General features: G+C 42.2%; 1 pseudogene; it reads right to left on the reverse strand.

Annotated features, from left to right (window-relative positions):
• Positions 1–16,863: 16,863 nt before the first annotated feature.
• Positions 16,864–17,856, reverse strand: LOC143686415 (5'-AMP-activated protein kinase subunit gamma-1 pseudogene; annotated as a pseudogene).
• Positions 17,857–23,842: the final 5,986 nt, after the last annotated feature.

A 23,842-nucleotide genomic window follows, 5' to 3' on the forward strand; every position in this document is an offset into this window, starting at 1 on the left:
GGAAATGCTGTATCTCTGTACCATCCAATGTGGTAGCTACTAGCCAAATGTGGCTATTGAGCACTTGAAATGTAGTTAGAACAACTAAGGATCTGAATTTTAAATTTGATTTAATTTTAATTATTTAAACTTAAATGGGCTATTGACCACAGTATTGGGCAATGCAGTTCTAGAGAGAGGATGTGAGAGGGAGAGCCTTGCAACCCCTTTCAGGTTGTGCGTGAAAAAGGCAGTCCCAGGATGACACCCCACTTGGAAAGTGTTCAAGGTGAGACCGGTGATAAATTGTATGTAATTTTGTGAAGAGAAGGTAGGCATCAAGTGGGGTGCAACCACATGCATGCATTCATTCAGCCATCCAGCCACCCAGCTCACCTCTTCCACCCCACCTCATAAGCAATGCTGAATTGTGATTTATCAGGTTGTATAACTGGCTTCCCTACAAGAAGGACAGGTGGAGGGCTAAGACCTGCCCTACTCATCTCGAGGTCCCTAGCACCAAACACAGTCCCTGACATGTAACAGAATATCAAAAGTTGTTTGTATTGAATAAATGACAGATTTTAGGGAAATTCACAGATGAGTCAGGTATGGCTCCTATCCCTGACCTAATGAGCCAATCACAAACCCTACAATACTAGATAAGAAAACTCGTGTGAAAGCACTGGTATTGTGTCTGGTCCTACGCAAAGCAAGCCCAAAATAAACATTAGTTTCTTTTCTCTCCTCCTCTCTTTTACCCCCTCTAGAACCCACCCACCAAAGAGTTCCATAAAAGGGATAAGATGCTGTAAGGTTTAGAAGAGGCAAAGATTAATTTTGTCCAGCAGAACAAAAGAGAGCTTCCTGGAGAAGGCAGCATTTGATTTAATGCATCCGGATTTCTAAACAGCATAAGCAAAGACTTAGCTTTGTGGGAAAGTGGGAATGTGTGTAGAGTTTAATTCAGTTTGAGGAAAGATATACGAAAGGAAGAAGTAGAAAATAGGATAGGAAGCCTCTTGGTTGTTCGGCTAAGGAAAACACAAAAGTATAGTGATAAAAACCTGGATTTCAGAACCAGAGAGAACAGACAGCCCTGGGCTTGGCACTGACTCTATTATATAACTCCTGGTTTTGTGATGACCATGACTCAATCCTTCGGAGCTTCATTTTTTCTTCATCTGTAAAATGGGGATTGTGGTGGTTTGAAACTGTATGTACCCCAGAAAATCATGTTCTTAAAGCTAACCCATTCCTGGGGGTGTAAACATATTGTGAGTAGGACCTTTGATTAGGTTACTTCAGTTAAGGCAGGGCCGAGTGGGTCTTAATCCTCTAATTGAAGACCTTTGTATAGGGATGAATACAGAGAGGGAAAAAGAAAGCCATGGAAGCAAGAAACTGAAAACAAGAAAACCTAGAAGAGAAGAGAGAGACCAGCAGACACTGCCATGTGCCTTGCTATGTGACAAAGGAGTCCAGGCTCACTGGCAGCCAGTCTTCAGGAAGAAAGCATCATCTTGATGATGCCTAGATTTGGGAATTGTCATGGCTTCAAAACTGTAAGCTTGTAAGCTAACAAATTCCCATAGGTAAAGCCAATGCATATCATGGTATTTGTTTGAGCAGTTTAGCAAGCTGTAACAGGGATGATACCACTTACCTCTATAAAAACACTGTAAATATACATTGTTCTAATCTTTTTTTCACTTCTGAATTTTTCCCATATTAGCGCATACAGACTTGTCCCTGTACTCATTTTTATGGCAGTAATATAATATAACTAACCACTCACCTATGTATGGATATTTAGGTTGCTTCTAACCTTTTACAAATGTGCACATATCTCTACAGGACAAATTCCTTAAGTGGAGTTGCTAAGTCAAAGGGTAAATTAACTTTAAATTTTGACAGAATTGCCAAGTTGATAAAGAGTGAATCAATCTGTACTCCAATCAGCAATATATCAGAGGGTCTGTTTCCCTATGCCTTCACGAATAATGCTATCAAATATTATTTGGTCTTTGTCAATCTGAAATGTTTTTAATTGGTATTTACTTGTTTTAATTTGCATTATTCTGTTATAAATGAGGTTGAGCATTGTATTAGTTTGTTAAAGCTGCCAGAATGCAAAATACAGAAAAGGAACGACTTTTATAAAGAGGATTTGTTAAGTTACAATTTACAGTTCTAAAGCCAGAAAAATGACCAGACTAAGGCATCCAGGGAAAGATATCTTGATTCAAGAAAGGCCAATGTTACAATAAAAAAAAGGTAAAAAAGAAAAGAAAGAAAGGCCAATGTCTGTCACATGGAAAGGCATGTGTCTGGCATCTGCTAGTCCTTGTTCCCTATTCTTTTGCTTCCAGCTTCTGACGCCAGTGGTTTCGTCTCTAAGCATCTGTGAGTCTTCCGTTAGATCCTCTGGAACACAACTCTGGGTTCTGGCTTGCTTAGCATGTCATGGGAAGGCACATGGCAACCTCTGTCACCCATGTCTAGGTATCTGCTCTCTCTGTCAGCACTCCAAGCATCTCAAAGCATCCATGTCTCTGTCAGTTCTGAGACCACTGTTCTCTAAACATCTGTATCTGAGGTTTCTCCAAAATATTTTCCTTTTAAAGGACTCTGGTAAACGAATCAAGACCCACCTTGAATAGGTGGGGTCATATATACATCGAATCAAAAGGCCATACCCACCATTGGATGTCACATCTCCATGGAAGTAATCTAACCAAAAGGTGATGTGTGTCACATCTCCATGGAAACAGCCCAATCAAGGTTTCCCAGCCTAAACAATAGGTCTGGCCCCACAAGATTGGATCAGGATTAAAACATGGCTTTTTTAGGGTTCATAATAGTTTCAAACCAGCTTAAATATCTTTTCAATGTTAAAAAGCTACTTATATTTTCTTCTCTGAGAAGTACTTGTTGCCTCTGGCCAAATATTTAATTTTTTGTCTTTTTCTTACTGACTGTGCTGGTTTGAATCTGTTTTGGACCCCAGAAAAGCCATGACCTTTAATCCTCATTCAATATTGCTGGGTGAGAGTTTCTTTATTGTTCCCATGGAGATGTGACCCACCCAATTGTGGGCAGTAACTTTTGATTAGATGGGTTCCAGGGAGATGTGTCTCCACCCATTCAAGGTGAGGTTGGTTACTGGTGCCCTTTAAGAGGAAACCATTTTGGAAAAAACTTTAGAGCCCATATAGCCAGAGACTCTTGGAGATGAAGAAGGAAAACGCCCCTGGTGGAGCTTCATGAAACAAGCGGCCTGGAGAGAAAGCTAGATGTCGCCTTGTTCACCATGTGCCTTTCCGGTTGAGACAGAAACCCTGAATTTCATCAGTCTTTCTTTCTTTTTTTTTTTTTCCATTCTATATATATAATCAGCAATTCTTAATGTCATCACATAGTTACATATTCATCATTTCTTAGAACATTTGCATAGATTTAGAAAAAGAAATAAAAAGACAACAGAAAAAGAAATAAAACGATAATAGAGAAAAAAAAGTTATACATACCATACCCCTTACCCCTCGCTTTCATTTACCACTAGCATTTCAAACTAAATTTATTTTAACATTTGTTCCCCCTATTATTTATTTTTATTCCAAACGTTCTACTCTTTTGTTGATATAGTAGATAAAAGGAGCATCAGACACAAGGTTTTCACATTCACAGAGTCACATTGTGAAAGCTATATCATTGTTCAATCATCCTCAAGAAACATGGCTCCTGGAACACAGCTCTACATTTTCAGGCAGTTCCCTCCAGCCTCTCCACTACATCTTGAACAATAAGGTGATATCCACTTAATGCATAAGAATAACCTCCAGGATAACCTCTCGACTCTGTTTGGAATCTCTCAGCCATTGACACTTAGTCTCATTTCACTCTTCCCCCTTTTGGTCGAGAAGGTTCTCTCAATCCCTTGATGTTAATTCTCAGCTCATTCTAGGGTTTTTCTCAGTCCTTTGATGCTGAGTCTCAGCTCATTCCAAGATCTTTGTCCCATGCTGCCAGGAAGGTCCACACCCCTGGGGATCATGTCCCATGCAGAGAGGGGGAGGGTGGTGAGACTGCTCATCATATTGGCTGGAGAGAGAGGCCACATCTGAGCAACAAAAGAGGCTCTCTTGGGGGTGACTCTTAGGCCTAAATTTTAAGTAGACTTGACCTATCCTTTGTGGGCTTAAGTTTCATATGAACAAACCCCAAGACTGGGGGCTCAGCCTGTAGCTTTGGTTGTCCACACTGCTTATGAGAATATCAAGAATTCAACTTGGGGAAGTTGATTTCTCCCCGCTCTCACCATTCCCCAAAGGGAGCTTGCAAATACTTTTCCACTCACTTCATCAGCCTTTCTTAAGTGAGGGTAAGAAAGAGGGTAACTCTTGTTGGTGCCTTAATTTGGACATTTTCATAAGTTTGCCTTAATGTGAACATTTTCATAGCCTTATAACTATAAACTTGTAACTTAATAAATTCCTCCTTTTTAAAAGCCATTCCATTTCTGGTATATTGCATTCTGGCAGCTTGCAAACTAGAGCACTGACTCATAAGATTTTCTTTCTTCCTTCTTCCATCCCTTCCTCCTCCCTTCCTTCCTTTTTATTAGATAAGCTGTGGCTTTACAGAACAATCATGCATAAAATATGGGATTCCCATATACCACTTTATTATTAACACCTTGCATTGGTGTGGTACATTTATCATAATAATGAAAGCACATTTTTATAAGCACATAGTTCTATTAACTATAGTCTATGGTTTAACTTAGGGTTCACTGTGCAGTTTCATGGATTTTTTTCTAAACAATGTTTATTTGAATAGTATACAAGCAACCTAAAATTTCCCCTTTAAACCACATTCAAGTTCTTTATTAAGAAAATTAGCTCTTTGTGATATGGTTGCAAATGTTTTTCTCAATTTTTCATTTATTTTTGGCTGTGCCTATTTTTTAATCTTTATGTAGTCAGATTGACCGTTCTTTTCCTTCATGGTTTCTGGACTTTGAATCATACTCAGAAAGGCCTTCCCTACCCTAAGATAATAAAACACATCATTGATCTATTTGGATTTATTCAAGGATCAGGAATGAGTCAGGGAATGCTGCTTTACTTTTTTCCAGATGGCAGTCTTTCTAACACCATTTCTCAGGATTCCTTTAAACAACAATAGCCATTCATGAACTAGTCAAGGAGCCCTATTTAAAGGAAGAACATACATTAATTTAGATACCTGATGTGTTGTGAATGTCACTGTAATTTACAACATCCATGTGAGGTATGAGTTTCCTTGTTTTTCCAATGAGAGGACTGAGGTTCAGAGAGAGTGAGTATATTGTCCACAACATACTTGGGAGTTACAAGGTGGCAGAGCTGGGATTTGAACTCACATCTGTCTGAGTACAATGTCTGTGCGCTTTCTGCTCTCTACACTTATGATTCAGAAGGGAAACAGGGTATTCATATACAGAGCTTCATAGAAGTACGTAAGGACAGTTTTCCAATCCTTTTGTCCTCTTCATTCCCTTCCCCTCAGAGCCCTCTTGTACCATATCATGAGGCTTCCCTACAGTGAACTGACCCCCTTTCATTGGTTCCTGCAGCAGATGCCTGAGCCATAGGGATCATCAGCTGCCCCCCTGGCCAAAGCACCCTGGGGCCAGAAGACAGAGGGTACCTCCCCCAGGAGCCATGCCTGCTTTCCTCAAGTGTTGCAGAGGCCCAAACAATGGGGGGAGGGGGTAACTCAGTGCTTCCAAGATTATGTAGGACTTGATTTTCCAATTCAAAGAGCCGCAGAATAGGTGAGTGACAGTCAGTGTGACTGACCATGGCTGCCTTGGCTCAAAGGAAATTCCCAGGTCCTGAGGTCCATCCTGGTCAGGAGGCGAGATTCTTTATGCTACATCCCCTCACAAAGTGTTTCCCATGTGCTCTTCAGAGGGACTCACGAGTGTCCACTTACTAGACCGTTCTAGCAGAAGCAGCTAGCCACCCACCCAAATTCTGGGTTCCTCTTCCATAGTATAGAGTGCCCAGACTGCAGCTCTATTTGCCAGTGCTCTCGGGTCCAGGCACGGTTTTGTAAAATGTCTCCCTAATCGACTAGCAGTGGCATGTGTCCCTTCCAGGCTGGGGTTGGTAAGAAGCAGGAAGGTCTTCTCCATGTCTGTTCTGTTCTCCTGTCTGTCTACTGGGCAAGGAGGACTCTGAGGTCCTGCAGGATGGTGGGGCCATAAGATGGGGGGTGGGGGTGGGGCATGGGGGGCAGTCTCTGAACCACCTGGAATAAAGCTGCCCACTAATTAGGAACATTGGTATGAAACTTTACATGAGCAAAGAATAAACCTTTACTATGTTCCCTGAAATCTTGTGGTTGATAGCACAAGATAGCAGTGGACATTAACCCAAGTATCCCCTTGGTGATGTAGGGATGGCTCACTGAGGGGACCCAGGCTGTCTTTGAGACCACTTCCTTCTGTCCCCTCATCCTGGAGGCAGTGGGTCTTTCCCACCCACCTCTACCTGGACAGCGCTGGCTCCTGCATCCCTTCTTCCCCTCTCCTTCTTCTTTTCCTTTCCCACTGCCCTAATCCTAATCATTCTCTGAAAGCTGCAAAACTCAGTCAGAAAATATGCATCTGAATATATTTTGTCTCACACTCAGGTCAGAGGTTTAAAAAAATCTTTATTTCTATCTTGGAGTGGAGTGGAGGAGAGGAAAGTGACCCTGGCGAAGCAGGGAAACGGAGTGGGAAATACACAGGAATGATTCAAGGTAAACCCCTCCAGCCTGCTTACGTGATTCAGTCCCTACCGGACCCTCCAAGCGGACACACACCCAGCAAGCTCTGTTAGGATATCCAGCTCCTATTGTTGTTTTTTCCATATCTCATCAATGGGTAAAAGGGCACAGGGTAAAAAGGGTAAAAAATGCCTCTATGGGGAAAGTAAAGAACCAAGGTTGAAATTAGGCTGTTTCCTTTCTGATAATAGCATCTACCCTCTTCCTGGCTCTTACCAGATCTCACAGTGGGTGACATAAGCTGCTCTAGTACTAATGACTTACTGGCCTTCCTGCTGAGCAATCACTAGAAAGGTGTTTTGTCTCTAATTCCCTAAAATTTTAAAATTGATTACTCTTGCTCCCTAGGCACTGCCCAGGGGGTTTAAAGGATGGATCTCCATCTGTAGTGGCTCTGGCTCCCTTATCTTTTCTCTAAGACTCAGCTTGGGTATCACCTCTTCCAGGAAGTCTCCTCAGGTTTCCCTTCCTCTCTAAGTCCCGGGACTATTCTAAACTCCCATCTCTGCACATACATTCAACATGCCCCTTTCATCAGATGGTAAGATCCCTGAGAGTAGCGACTGTTTCTTACCCATATCTATAAGCCAAACTGATCACAGTGCCTGACAGAAAGCAAGTGTTAAGGGTGTTCAAATGAATTTAAACTTCTGAGCCAAAAGTGAAGTATTTTTTGACAGAGTGCTAGAAAAATAAACATGAAATAATATGAAAGTGAATCTCAGGACTTTGACACTGTTAAGACCTAACCCTTCTGAATGGGGAAATGGAGGCCCTGGAGATGGAATGACTTGCCCAGAGGGGAAGAGCGCACCAGCAGTCAGGCTGAGATGTGGGCACTTTTCTGACAGAGCAGTCCTTGTTGGTGACAACAGAAACCAACCCTTGGCTTAGGTTTGTCTCTATAAAACTGTGTGAAACATGCTCCTCAGCTCATGTGGTCTTTCGCCCCCAAAGTTTGAAAAACAATTTGGTCTCTATATTTTCTGTCTTTTCCACCTCCACTGCATTTTTTTCTTTTAAAATTTTTATCTTTTATTAAATTTTGATTATGAAAATGGGGCGATGCAACGGTGGCTCAGTGGCAGAATTTTCGCCTGCCATGCTAGACACCGGGTTCGATTCCTGGTGCATGCAAGCTGCATGTAGAATTTCATGTCTTTCTTTTCTCAATTACTATTTATTTGTGACTATTTTTCCAGGCCTCAAAAATGAGATCTTTTTAAAAAATAGCTTTAATGTTCTGAAGCTTTTTGATCAGCGTATTTTATACTGAGTTAACTTATAATGTAAAAGAGTCTAATAATGAAAATAAAGAAGAAAAATGCTATATAACTAGTACATGTAATAGCCATACTTTATCATATGGTTATATCATATTCTACCCAAATATAGGTGGTTTGCAATTTTTCATTGTAATAAATGGAAAATATATTTATTTATTTAGTCATCTCACTGTGGTGAGACTATCTTTGTACAAAATCTCTGACTAAATTTATGATTATTGCCTTGGAAATAACATATTGCTTTTGTCCTTGACTTGGAGGAAAAGATTTTTGAAAGGTAAAGTGTTTCCAAATTCAGGATCAGCTTAAGAGGTAATGCTATTTTCTTACAAGCACTGATTACTTTTCATTCAGAAAAGGTAAAAATTATTTTTAAAAAAACAGCAAAAAAATGTATTATAGTAAAATGATGGTAAGCCAATCCTGCAAAGGTAAGTGATCTGGCTCCAAGGGAAAGCAATTGATTTCTCTATCTAGAGGTGTAAATTAGATGTTAATTGCCATTATGTGATGCTTAAGAAGAGGTGTTGCTTTTTGAACTTTTAAAAAAAATAAACATTAAGTAGTTTGAGTGAGAACATAAAATAACTAGAAAGAATATTCTGATTCAGAAAATATGAGTACCAACTACTGATTTAAGTTAGTAGCCATAGAAAATGCTCAGATAATGTAAAGTTGTTTAGAGACGCTTATAGGGAAAACTTACAGCTAAATAAAGCCCAAGATATGAATTTTAAAACTCTATTAGTATCTTAAAATATATTTTCAGCGAACTAAAGCTAAAGTTCGACAGATTAATTAAAAAATGCAAGTAATAAAATATTCCCCTAAATGTTTCTACTTTTAGGTTCTAAATGCATCTGTGTTGTGGACATTGTACAGATACTAAATTATGGTGAACTTCCTTTCACTTCATAAAGACATAAATATACTTTTCATATGTTAATTTGGCCCAACTCTTGTATTTTTGCTTATGAAATGAACAGTAAAAATAATTGTAAAGAAAAAACACTGTGCCTCAAAACAGCACTTTCTGTATAGCATGTTTTTTCCAATTTGCCCCTTGCATCATTTTTTTAAATCACTAGAGAAAACTACTCAAAAACAGGATTAATGACGGACAAACAAGATTGCTATGGAAGTAATTTCGAGGTTACAAAACAATTTTGAACTCACGTGGGAATGAAGCCACCGAGGTTCTCTCCAAAACAAAGACTCCCATTTCCGGAGAGGGCTCCTGATGAGAAAGAGCTGCAAGGCCCTAACAAGGCCAGCCTTGAACACACATCTTTCATAGATTTCCAGGAAATAAAACAATCACTCACATTTATTGACTATTTGCTATGCACCAGGAATTGGGGGTGGGGGGGGGAGAGGGAGAGGTCTTTGCGATCATAATTTCATTTCATTTCCACACCAACCCATGAAGCCATTACTGTATGATCCCCATTTTACAGATGGGGAAGCTGGGACCCAAAGAGGTTTAGTTTCTTGCCCCAAAATCACATCTGATGAATGGCTGGGATTCCGTCTAGGTCTGTTAGCTACAGCTTTTAACTCCCCATGCCCCACGCTGCCTCATTAAGTAAGTTTAACAACAAGGGAAATTAAAAAAAAAAAAAAACAACAAAGTAGAATGAAAGAAAGACAGAGGCTGGAGTCCCCCAAATCTGCATTTCTAAACAAAAATGGCAGAAAGAAGCAGCGCTTCAGCAGGAGGATAGTCCAGGTTCTAGAGGACACTGGGTTTAAGGCAGGACACTCAGCAAATCCAGAGTGTCCCTCCCTCCTCTGTACCTCCCCTCGGAGAGGAGGGGCTGCGGCCACAGGTCCCCACCCCGCTCCAGCAGAGCCCTAAGAATCCAGCCGCACCCGGACCCCCACCCAGTCCCTGCATTGCCTCTGAGGACCCACCTGCAGCCCCGGAAAGGGGAGAGGCACCCCCACCCCCCACCCCCGCCAGAGTGAGGCCACCATCCGCCTGGAGGGGGGTTCTACCCCAGGTGTCCTCGGAGGACTAATGTGATACTGCTACCTCTGATTCCTTGCATCTAATTGTCAAAAGCCAAACGGCAGGGGAATAAGGCAGTCAGAGATTAGCTCCCAACCTCTAAACTCTCCCTATTCTCCTATGATTTGAGGTTAAATCCTTTACTTCCAGGGCCTGGAGATGAAGTAGATCTGAACTCTTAAATCCCCATAGGCCTAAAATCCTATGAGATTGACTAAAACCAATCAATCAATCAATCAATAAATATGACTAGCAAGAGGAATAAAGGTGAATCACTTACAGAAAACAGCTATGGGCTATAATTACGTTAAATATAACTTAATTATGTCTAAAACCTGGAAAAGCAAAACCCCAAATTCTTAAGAAATACAATTTAGAGCAAGATTCAGCCGACTGAGTCCATAAGGGTCTCCAGGGCTTGTCAGATGAACCATCGATGGTCTGGCCCTTTGGTGTCTCTACCTCCCAAACTCTACTCAGGCACCCGAGAGCTGGTCACTCTGGCATCTGCCTCATCACAGAATTGCAATAACTCTGCAGCCTCCACCCTGAAATTGCTCTGTCTGGTCATAATCCCCTACTGTCTTTGGGAATCTATCCTTCCACCTCGTCCACCCAGGAGTCTTCTCTCCCTGCTTTTCCAGCCCTCTAAAAAACCTGGGCACTTGCCTACTGGGATTCATTTTCCTTTTGTCCCTCACCTACCATCCTTCCCCCAGGCAGGCAGCTGACATGGTCTAAGGGCCTGGGGACAGGGGACAATTGTCACTCAGTCCTGGCCATCACGTCTATTCCACGGTGGGTACTCTGAGCCACACAGTGTTCTAAGCACTTTCTAAATGTTAATTTAATCCCCATAACAACACTATAGAGAGGTACTATTACTACTCTCATTATGTAGATGAGGAAACAGAGGTCCAGAGAGGTTAAGTGACTTGCCCAAGGCACACAGTTCCTAAGCATTGCTTTAATCTGACCAGTGTGATTGGTTCAAAAATGACCATGTGGCCCAATAAGAGCCAACAAAATGCAATAGCTGGAAGTGATGGTTATGAATTTTTCTTCCTTGTTTTGTTATGAATATGTTTGTATAGAAACATAAAGCAAAAATCTTTGTTTTCTTCCCCCTCTTCTCTTATTTTATAACATAAATTGTATAAACTTGATGTTATAGTATTTAAGTTACAGGATGTGGAGTTTAAGAATGAATATTTCCCAAGGAATTGCATCCTCTTCTAGGGAACGGGTTAGCACATTTCCGGTTATATGCAGGAAAGTCAGGCAAAAGTATGACTGTTATTGTCTTTGTTTAGAGACTAAGTATGATTTAAGGAGATGTGTATGGGTACCAAGCTGACATGGGATGGACTGTGACGGTTAAGTTCATGCTTCAACTTGTCTAGGTTATGGTGTTCAGTTGCTTAGTGAAGTAAGCACTGGCCTGATTGTTACTATGAGAGTATTTCATAGATTTAAAACAGTCAGTTGATTGCATCTACAATCAACAAAGCAGATTGCCTTAAGGACTGAAAGAAGTCTTCACATCCAACCAGTTGAAAGCCTTAAAGGGAGAACTGAGGTATTTCAGCAGATGGAAAGAATTTCTTTTATTAGCCCAGCCAGCCAGCTTCTCCTGGGGAATGTCTCACCTTCATCAGAGTTCCCAACTTGCAGCTTCTCCTCCTGGGGATTCAGTGTCACTATTGAGTTCCCAAACTCACAGCTTGCCCCAAGGAATTCAGACTTGCCTATTCCCATGGTCATTTAAGCCTGTTCCTATAATAAATCTCTTAATATTTGCATATCTATCTGCCTGTCTGTCTACCGATCTAATTTCCTGGAGGTTCTCTTTCTCTGGAGAATCCTGACTAATACACTGGGGCTTCTCGAAGGAGACTTTTATTCTTCTCCCCCTGGACTTGGAACCCGGGGGGATGTGAGGAGCAGGACCCCCACCTGGTGACCACAAGGAGAAAGCCTCTTTGAGAATGGAGCCATCTTAGAACTGAGGGAAAGAAACTGAGTCCTAAGGACATAATGGGAGCCCTGATCACCTGGCCTTCTCAGTTTGGTGAGCTAGTAAGTTAACCTTCCACTCAAAACAGTGCTTGGGTTATCTTTCACTTGCAATCAAAAGATCCCAACTGGCTGAGCTCACCAAGCTCACATTCAGCCCACATTTAGCTTTAAAGTTAATTGATGAGAAAAATGGCTGTGCTTTGATGACCGTAAAAACTTCAAATATTTTTAAATGTTGTTTTGGTAGCACAAGATACCATAAAAATCGTGATTCATACAGAAAAGCACCTGTATACACTCTTGCACAACTTCAAGTGCACAAGCATGCATGCCCCTTATTTTAATGCAGAACAATGAATGTCCAAACCAGTGACACATTTACAGAGTCTGCACAGAGATGGCAGAAATCTTATTTTTACCTCGCTTCTGGTGTACACTCCTAAGCTCTAACTTAAGTCCCATCAAACTTGCTGAAACTGTCACCAAATCAGAGCCTCTTGGTAATAATCATTTCTGTGGACTTTTCTGCTGCATTTAACCCCATTTATCCTTTTGCTTTTTTACTCTCTCTTCCTGTGTTTCTTTGATACTTCACTTGGTTTTCCTCTTGTTTTTTGTCTCCATTTTCCCATCTGGATTCCCTAAGAGTTAGCATTCGCTTATTCTCAACAGAATTACTAGTATTTGTATCAATTTGGTTTAAGATACAGGTTTAGCTGTGGTAACAAAAAGACACCTTTCTCCCCTTCCCACAAAAACAACCAACAGTAGCTCAAACTAGAGAGGTTTATAACGCCTTCACTTCCTAGGCTGGAGCTGCAAAGACAATCCATTCCCTCCCTGGGCCCTGCAACATCTAATCAACAACCAAATAAGCTCTCCTGTCCTTTCCCTCTTTCTATTCATTCAATCACGGCAGCTGCTGCAAAAGCCTCCCATCTGGTCTCACGGCATTTGGCTCTCCCCTCCTAAGTCCATCCCCGCCCACAGCTGTCCAAGACACATTTTAAATTATAACTCAGGTCCCATTACTACCCATTCAAAAACCTTTGACCATGGTTTAAAGTCTGAACTCCCTGATAGGCAGTTACAATTTACCTTTCCAGCATTTTCTCCTTTCCTCGTTGTAAATCGTGGGTACAAAGGAGCAGCTTTGTACCCAGCCCCCAGTGCACCCCGATCTCTCTTATCTCTGACTCAGGCCATTTCTTCTGCAGCTGCTCTTCCCCTTCACTCCACCTCTGCCTGGCAAGTCCCACCAGGTCCATCTCAGGCCCCCTCCCCCCCACCCCCCAGCCACAAGCGCCAACGCTGCCCCCATCCCCACCGTTCACCCTCCTCGTCCCATCCCCACCCCAAACGTCCCAGACACACACTTCCCAGCTTCCACAGCCCTCTGCTTATAGCTCTCTTTTGCTCCTGGTCTGCCTAGATATGCCCAGATGCGCCCTCCTTGAGGGACGAGCCTGACAGTTCCTGGGCAGGGGCTGAATACGTCTTCAAGTTGAGCCAAATCCAACTCCGTGACTCCTTTCTCATTCAAGTGCCAAGAACAGGGAACCCCGCGAAGCGGGCTGGGAACCCCTGTGAGTTCCCAAAGTTCACAGTTCTGTGTTACTTGAACTTTAACATCCCCCCTCCCCCGCCCCCGACACACACACGGTGCCTGGCTTGTCGCCTGGTGTCAGCGTGACCCAGAATCTGCGGCTCCGCCCTTGCAACCAGCGCCCGCCGGGGCGGCCAGCCGTCTGCCTTCCAGAGCTGCTCAGACTGTGGGGTAAATGCTGTCTGTAATCCGATCCAAGGTTTAAAAATAACCCAGAGGTCTGACCTTCTAAGAGCCGGCTCTGATCTTCCAGGTCCGGGAGGTTTTTCCTGGCAGTGCAGCGTAGGCTTTAAAACCACCCGGGGCGCAGACCGCCCTCGCCCCCTCCTCCACAAGGGCTGCTCCGGGCCTTCCGTCCCTCTGGAGAGAGCCTCAGCCGGCCTAGATTTGGGTCCAGCTCCTCTCCGTCTCTCCGGGCGCCAGATGCACTTCTGCTCACAAACCCGGGCCCAGCACCCCTGGCTGAGCTCCCCTACTCACCTCCCCACCGCCAGGCAGCTTGCCGGGCAGTCTGCCAGCAGCCACAAAGGAGCAAGCTGAGGGCGGCTGCTTTACCCATCTGCGGACCTGGGGGACACCATCATCTCCCTTCCCGCGGCCTTCTTTCCACCCAGAGTCAAGGCCCGGTGGAAAGTTCCCGCAAATGTTTTCTTTGGGAGGAGGTGGGGTGGGGGGCGGGGTGTAGTAGCAGTGTGGAGACTGGGCTTTCTTTCCCCGCCTAGGGTGAGAGTTTCATCTTGAGTAAAAGAGGAGCTTCAAGCCTCTCCCATTTGGAACAGGCCTGCAGGCTGCAGGTGACACCTCACAGCTCCAAGAACAGAGTGTGCTGAGTGCCCCAGGCCATGGGACTTGAGGGTGGGGGAGTAGGAATGCAGAAGGAAATAAGAGAAATCTGTTTAAAGTTGGTCACTAAAACCGAAGACTCCTTTGGATGCCTTGACTCCAGAATTGTCCCATCCAGTGAAACATTAAGGAATTCTGTGCTTTCTTTGACACAACCCCACCCTATGCCACCAACCACCATCGCCAGAGCCAGAAAGAAGAGGCCAGAATAAGAGTGGGGTCAGAACTTGTTCAAGGGAAGAACCTGAAGCAAGTAGAGCAGGTGTCCCTGATTATCCCTTTCCCTAGTTCCCTTAGGATCTCCTTGACTTGAGGTCCCCTTTATGTCCCTTTTCTCAATCATTCAATCACACAACAATCACCCAACAAAGAACTGATCATGCCTGACTAGTTGCCAGGCCCTGGTGTCAAAAATGCTGTGAAAACAAATCTCAGGCCTCAAGTCCAGAGAAACACAAAGTGTTACTTTATTTTTTAAAACTTAAAAATAATAAATTCTATTTTGAGTCCCCTTTAAGCGAGGCCATTTTCCAATGATGCAGGAGAAAGAAGCTCAGGGCTTTGAGCCCTTTCTTGGAATCAGGAGAAAGAAGGGCAGTTGCAGAGTCCCCCATGTGAAAAACAGGCCTGCAGCTCTTCAAGTTCACAGGCTGTTACGATTGGGTCCACACTGGAGAAAAATATGGAAGTGTAATACTGCCCCGCATGGGGAAATCCTGATATTCTTACAGGCATTAGGGACTTCCAATTTAATAAGTTGTGCCCCTGATCTTAGAGACTGGCTTTATGAAACTTATTCCTGCAAAGGAGAGGTTAAGCCTACTTAAGATTATGCCTGAGTCACCCCCGGAGAACCTCTTTTGTTGCTCAGATGTGGCCTCTCTCTCTAAGCCAGCTGAGCAGGTGAACTCACTGCCCTTCTTACTACGTGTGACATGACGTCTAGGGATGATTCTGGCCCTGGCATTGTGGGAGTGAGAAAGCCTCCTTGACCCAAAGGGAGAAGAGAAGTGAAACAAAATAAAGATTTCATAGAGCTGAGCGATTTCAAATAGAGTCAAGAGGTCATTTGGGGGTCTATTTTTATGCATAATATAGATATTCCCTTTTAGTTTCTAGTGTATTAGAATAGCTAGAAGGAAACACCTGAAACTGTTGAACTGTATCTGGTAGGCTGAATTCTTGATAATTGTATAACTACATAGCTTTTATCGTGTGACTGCGTGAATGTGAAAACCTTATGACTGATATTCCCTTTATCCAGTATACGGGCAGATGAATAATTAAAAAAAGACCAAATGAATGAATAAATAAATAATAGAGGGGGATAAGGAGCATGGGATGTTTTGATATTCTTTTTTATTTTTATTTTTTTCTTAAAGTAATGAAAATGTTCAAAAATTTATTGAGGTAATGAATGTGCAACTATATGATGATACTGTGAGCCACTGATTGTATACTTTGGATGGATTATTTGGTGTATGAATGTATTTCAGTAAAATTGCATTAAAAAAAAGATTCAAGGTCTACAAATGGACTAGGGAAGCAAGCCAATGGAGATTCAGGCTTCGAGTTACTGGGCCTTGATGATACAGTTGGCTCCTGGAGACAGGGAAGGGATCCTATGGAGAGTGCAGGCCAGTAATTGAATATTCTACAAGTTTCCTTTAAGTACTTCTCATGTCTTGTCTGGACAGTTGATATAGGTTATAGTAAAGAACAACTATTTCCCTGTCTCCAGAACAGAACTCCTTTTCTACTGGAACATTTTCTTTCCCCTTCTCTAGTCAGGTGCTTTGAAAGGAAACTGCCATTGCCTCGGGAGTTTATTATCCTGGTCACTACTAATTGGACCAAATCACCTAACCTTGGCCAATAAGAGCCCTCCCCTGAGGCATTTGGTCTTTTTTGCTTGTTTGTTTAAAGAGTTTTGTTGTGTTTTTATCTTAGGGTAGAGAAAGGGGCAGGGAAAGAGGCAAGAGTTGTTGAGATCTGGGGATCTCTTAGAGATCAGAATTTTCCTGATGAGCACAGAGTTCACTGTAATTCCCCAGAAAGGGAATTATGCCTAAGAGGACAAGGGCTGGGATAGGCTAGGCCGAAAGTTTTTTTTCAAGTGTATATGAGGGTTAGGGCAGTTAAAACTCCTTTTTCCTTCCTCCCCTACTCCTCTCCAAGCTCCCAAGTAGAAGGGTAGAGGGTTCCTGAGCAGGGAACAGACACACAATTCTCCCAGTGTTTTATCTGTGATGCCAACAGAGCACATCCTCTGGTGCTGCCTGATCCCTTTGACCAGCTCAGGGCTGCTTCTCTCCACCTATGAGCACCAGGACCTGCAGGATGTCAGACCATGATACATTTCCCTTGACCACATCATTCTCATCGACAACCACAAGTCGATGAACGCCTGTTTCCACCAGCCTGTTGATGATGGTCTCCAGAGTCTCAGGTAGGTAGCACTTGAGGACAACTTCAAAGTCGTGTTATCTATGGTGCCGGGCTTTGGTTACAGCCACTTCTAAGTTGTTATAGGTCTTTTCTGCTGCTAGGTTGATATCATCAGACTTGGAGTAGATGTCTACTACATGCCCTTTCTTATCCACCACTGTCAGGGCAGAGACTCTGTGCTGTACAAAGATACCCAGAGCCACGTAGATGGGGGAGTAGTACGGACCATAGCAATATTGGCATAGGTGCCAATCTGTAGCTTTTCCAGACACTTAGACATGAACTCTGGCTTGGGAGACTCAGTGATAAACAATTTGAGGCACTTGAGGATGTGCTTGTGGGTGAGGATGTATGAGGTGCTGCCTGATTCTTGGTCAATAACTGGCAATCTGTGGATCTTGTTTCGAATTAATGAAGATACAGCATCAAACAAGCTGGCATTAGGAGAAATGCAGATGAGTGGTTTAAAGGCGTCCTGTAGGCACACCTCTCTCCAAGTTTCCATCTTGTGTTCTTCTAGCTCACAGATCTGTACCAAAGCTGATTTATAGTAGTGGTGTAGGATATTGATGAAATCAGTGATGGTCAGCATGCCCACAAAACTTTGCTTCTAACTGTCCCATAAAGGGGCAGCTCGTACACCATTAGTCACCAAAGCAAAGAAAGCTTTCTTCACCTGTAAAGAAGTATCAAATACAACCAGTTTGGAGCTTGTGGGAATCAGGTCATGCAGCGATGAGACTTCATGAAGAAAGTATACACGCTATTGCTGGATTCCAGGGGTCTCGAGGATGCTCATTATTCAGAGCCGGGGAGCTGTCTGAAGAAGTGATTGTCTCCATCATGAGAGGCACCGGCTTGGTTCATTCTATTAAGGAAGTTTGCTCAAGGATAGGCCCCTATTTGACTTTAAGATAGAGAGAGGAAGTGCCATTCCTTGGTACTAGTGGTATATGAGAAGAGAGACCCAGGACCTGTGAGCAGACATGTGGAGAATGAAGGCAACACATCAAATCATATTTAGCTAGTGGAGACTGAGAGGCTTGTCACTGACCCAGACCTGGATTTTGGGTGCTTCTGAAGCCCAGCGATACCTCTGCCCTTCCTGTGGTCATGTGAGCTAATAAATTCCACTTTTGCCAAAGATTGTTGCTAATTGCCACAAAAAGGACCTATCAATGTATCTCCTCATTGATCCCCCTTCTTCCAAGCTTGTCAACCTCCAAACTATCCTTCAAATAGCTTCCAAATGGCTCTTACTAAATTGTTGATCCAGACACACCATTTTCCTGTCCAGAATACAAGGGTCCAGGCTCTTTACATGGCATTCCTGTAGCCGCATTGAATCAATATTTCCAACCTCACCTCTTGCCTTTTTCATTTCTTTAGCTTATTCAAGATCATTCCCTGGCACTATGTATGCAAGGTCACAGCTCTGAGACTTGCTTGGACTTTTCCTTCTCCCTGAAATTCTATCTCCCACCCAGTGTACTCCCAGTTTTCCTTCAAGACCCATCTCTGTCAATGAGGATGGTGACTTTCCCAATACACAAACCCAAATCACTTGTTTTCCTGGCTTCATTTTCAAAGCACTTTATTTATTCATTCTGCCACTCAACAAATATTTGTTGAGCAACTTTTATGTGCTAGACACTGTGCCAAGTGCCAGTGAACTTAAAAGACAAAGTCCTCACACTCATGGAGCCTACAATCTAGGTGAAGAGTGGGTGAGAAGAGCATAGATCTATTAGACAGGGTGCTTCTGGCTCCAAGGAGTGGAATACCTAAGTCAAAGTGGTTTAAACAATAAGTGCTATATCATAGTATGTAAGAAGTCTGGAGGTATGCAGAATAGAGCATCAGTTAATTCAGGGGCTCAGTGATATCTGGTCTGGGGATAATAATAGTACCTACCTTATAGGACTGCCGCATGATTAAATGAGCTCAGACATTCAAAGCAAAAGCACAAAGCAAGGCATACAATGAGCGTACAACAGGTGTTATTTATGAGCTCAAAGATATATGAACAAGGTTCATTACAATATAGTTTTTAAAAATATTTTTATTGAGATATCTTTACGTACCATACAGTCCATTTAAAGTATATCATCAAGGGCTCACAATATCGTCACATAGTTAGCTATGTATTTGTCACCATGATGATTTTTAGAACGTTTGCCTCACACCAGAAAAAGCACAATATAGTTAAAATAGTGAAACATTGTATAAAATCTAAAGCCCATCACTGGGGAAGTGGTTAAATTTAACCATTAAAAAGAATAAGGTAGAGCTATCTAAACAAATTTGCAAAGATCTCCAAGACATACGCTTATATGAAAAAACAAGTCATAGAACAATATTGTAGTATGATTCTATTTATCAATTATAAACTCATGCATATGTATTAGCTTGTAAATGCATAGAAAAGGACCTGGAACCCACCCAACTAAGAGCAGTTCCTTCAGGGGACGTGTAGAAGGTGCAAGTGCCCTTGTATTTATTGCTTTGTATAAAGAAGTATTATGGAAACTTTTATTAAGAGAATCTATCCAGGAAATACAAATTAAAGTGAAAATGGGATATCACTTTATACACATCAGATTGGCAAAAATTAAAAAGAACTTTAACATCTACTGCTGGTGGGATGTAAGAGAAAAGGGTGTTCTCTTTCAGTGCTGGTAAAAAACGGAAGAGCTGTAACCTTTTTGGAAAGTAGTCTGGTAGCATCTATTAAAAAAATACATATACATTTTGGCTCAGTAATATCATTCTTGGGAATCTATTCCAAAGCAATAAAATCACCAGTGCCCCAGGCCATGTGTACAAAGATGTTTATTACAGAATTTTTCATAACAGTAAAAATAAAGAAAGAAACAGGAAATGTAGTGAAGGCACATGAATTGGAATAGAATGCACACCATAGAATATGATGTAACAACTAAAAAAGAATATGCAGTAGCACTTGTTTTAGTTTGCTAATGCTGCTGGAAGACAATATACCAGAAATGGAATGGCTTTTATAACAGGGATTTATTAAATTACAAGTTTACAGTTCTAAGGCCTTAAAAATGTCCAGACTAAGGCATCCAGAAAAAGATACCTTGACTCCAAAGAAAGGCCGAATGGCGTCTGGGATTTCTCTGTCAGCAGGGAAGGTATATGGCTGGCATCTGAGGTCCTTGCTCCTGGTTCGTTGCTTTGTGTTTCAGTGGCTTTATCTCTAAGTGTCAGTGGGCCCTCAAGTAATTTCTCCAGGGCAAAACTCTGGGTTCTGGCTTGCTTAGCATCTTGTGGGAAGGCACATGACAAGGTCTGCTGGCTTCTCTCCTGGCTTCTGGTTTCTAATGGCTCTCGCAGATCCTGTTGGTCCTTCTGGTGTTTTCCTCTGCATCTCCAAACATCTGTGTCTGCGCTTCAAAATGTTTCCCCTTTTAAAGGACTCCAATAAACTAATCAAGACTCACTTTGGATGGGTGGAGTCACATCTCCATCTGATCAAAAGGTCACACTCACAAGTGGCTATGTCACATTTCCATGGAAACAACCCAATCAAGAGGTCCCACCCTATAATATTGGATTAGGATTGAAAGAACATGGCTTTTCTGGGGTACATAACAGGTTCAAACCAGCACAGAGCTATACCTTGACTTGGTAGGAATTCCTTAAGTGAGAAAAAGAAAAATATAGAAGTATGTGTATAAATTCCAATCCAGTTTTTGATGGACAAACTGATTCAAAAACATGACAAACTCTATATTTAAGTCTTATGCCCAAATCTGAGAAAACCTGGACTGGGCCTGCAGACAGCTGAACTGGAATCCTTGGATACTTCTCAGTTCTAAACACAAGCCTCATTAAGCCTAAAAAGTATATGAGAACAGCATAGGCAAAGGGTACTGCTGAGGGGGTAGTTTTCTGGGATCCCCTTCTGTTCCTCCTGCTAAGATCCCATCCTGGTGGGGAGGCCGCCTTCCAGAAATGTTCCAAAGGGGGGTTATTTTGTTTTTAATTGGGATGGACTTCACAGAACATGAAGTTAATAAATTTTAAAGTAAAAAATTCAGCAACATCTAGTGTGTTCACAGTGTTGTGCAACCACCATCCTCTATCTAGTTCTAAAACATTTTCATCACCCCGAAAGGAAACCTCATATCTATTAAGCAGTCACTCCCTATTGCCCCCTCCCCCAGCCTCTGACAACCACCAAGCTGATTACTGTTTCTATGGATTTACCTATTCTGCATAACTCTGATAAATGGAATCACACAATATATGTGACCTTTTGTGTCCAGCTTCTTTCACTTAGCATAATGTTTTCAAGGTTCATCTATGTTGTAACATATATCAGCATTTCATTCCTTTTTATGGCCAAAAATACTCCGTTGTATGGATATACCATAATATGTTTATCCATTCCTCTGTTGATGGATACTTAGGTTGTTTGCACCTTTTGGGTGTTGTGAATAGTGCAGCTGTGAATATCTGTATACAAGGATTTGCTTGAGTCCCTATTTTCAATACTTGTGTGTGGAATTGCTGGGTCACATGGTAGTTCTGCTTAATTTGGGGGTTAGGGGGTACTCTTCCTGGTACTGCTGGAAGGGTCCCATCAGCATCAGTTATGCTGCATGTTAGCCACTAATTCTGCTGCTCTGCAAACCCTGTCTGCCAGGCCCACCATCCAGGGTCTGAGTCCTGCTCTTCCATATGGAGTGATCTCCCTGTTTTGGTGCCTGCATTTCAGGTTATGTGATTTTCCATTATCGGTGACAGCATTTGCAGGGTACAAGACTTTACCATTTATAACCACTTAGGAGCTTTTGGTGGGCAGGCCTGGCTAGGCCTATATCAGTACACATGCACAATATGGACAGATACACACCCAGTTGTTTTTTATTGATATATATTATATATTTACATACACATGTAATCATCCAAAGTGAACAATGCATGGTTTACAATATCATCATATAGCTGTGCATTTATCATCACAATCGACCTTTTTTCTTTGTTGTGAAAAATAACATATATACAAAAAAAGCAATAGATTTCAAAGCACATCACAACAATTAGTTGTAGAACAGATTTCAGGTTTGGTATGGGTTACAACTCCATTTTAGATTTTTACTTCTAGCTGCTCTAAGAATACTGGAGACAAAGAAATATCAGTATAATGTTTCAGCAATCCTACTCATTTGTTAAGAACTACCTTCTCTATATAACTCCACTATGACCTTTTATCTTTCTCCCAGTCTTTAGGAGTATTTGGACTAAGTCCAATCTAAGTTTCTCATGTTGGAAGGGGCTATTGATAATATGGAATAGGGGGGCGGAACTAGCTGATGGTCTGGAGAGGCTGGGCCCTCTGCATTTCAGGACTTAACTGGTCCATGGACCCATCTGGAGGTTGTAGATTTCTGAAAAGTTTCCCTAGTGCATGGAACCTTTGTAGAATCTTATATAACATCCTAGGTGTTCTTTAGGATTGGCAGGAATGGTTTTGGTTGGAGTTTTGCAAGCTATGATAGGTGGCAATGTCTAACTGAAGCTTGCACAAGAGTGACCTCCAGAGTAGCCTCTCGACTATTTGAACGCCCTCTGCCACTGATACCTTATTAGTTCCATTTCTTTTTCCCCTTTTGGTCAGGACGGCATTGTTGATCCCACACACACCTGGTTGTTATCATGAGTTACTAGAGGCGAAGGGGTAGGGGGGGTTGAGGTCCATGTGGTGCAGGGAAGATTAGAAAGGGAAGGGGGAGGCCATTAAAAAAAGAATAAAAACAAAAAGCAACCACAAATTGCACGTACGCATCTGCATAAAATTTTGCATGTTTTAAGGCATGTTGAAAGAAATTAAATTAAAAATTAAAAAGACAGAGATTGTTATGTGCTACTTGGGTAATTTGAAAAGAAACAAAACAAAAAAATGCCAGCTGCCTGGTTGCGAGAAGGACTCAACTCTTCCCTTGTCTCTTACATATCTTGCCCCAGGGAAGGGTTTTGTATAGCAGCCCGTGTGTGCAACAGCTGCCATCTGGCTCCCCGCATTCCCTAAATGCAGTTTTTTAAAGCATATTAGCTGCTTTCCTACAAAATTCTACCATGAATAATTGAAATGAAGCATTTCTAGTCAAAATAAATCAACACCGAATGATGAGGTACCCTTATTTTTCCTGTTTCTTACATCCTTTCTAATCTACCAAAGGTGGAGATTTAAATTAAATTGAATTTATCATATTGCTGAATTTGGCAAAGTTCACTAAATTGATTGGTAGTGTGAAAACAGCAAATGGACTTGGGGGAAATCCCATGTCAGAGGCCTGCTTGATGTACATCTGAGGGAAATGCATTAGCATGCATTCTTCTCAGACCCCAAAACTTCTTTCTAGGATCCTGCCATGGCACCTCATGTTAGCTCATTGCAATTTGGCTCCAATGCTCTAGTCATGCTGAGAACATGTGGAAAATCATGACACTGCATAGCAGTTCCTGCCTCAAAATCTCACAGAGAGCAGGGCAGCTTTCCACAGAGAAAAGGAAGAGATGCGCCAATGTACACTTAAGGAAGTATGTAATAGGGCTGAGAACATTGGTACAGGAAATAACTCAAAAGTTCTATTGACTTTAAAGAATATTCAACAACCTCAACTACAAGCAGTCACTGTGCTGAACACCATCAGGGGTACGAAGATGATCAGAACATGGTTCTTATTCTGAAAAGCTTGTAATCATATGGCAAGAGAAATACATATCAGCAAGAGGCAGACAGCTGACCAACAGCTAATGACATTTAATTGACTTGCATAACAAGACTGGAGGTGAGAA

This window comes from Tamandua tetradactyla, chromosome 6, assembly GCF_023851605.1.
Source record: "Tamandua tetradactyla isolate mTamTet1 chromosome 6, mTamTet1.pri, whole genome shotgun sequence".
Lineage (NCBI taxonomy): Eukaryota > Metazoa > Chordata > Mammalia > Pilosa > Myrmecophagidae > Tamandua > Tamandua tetradactyla.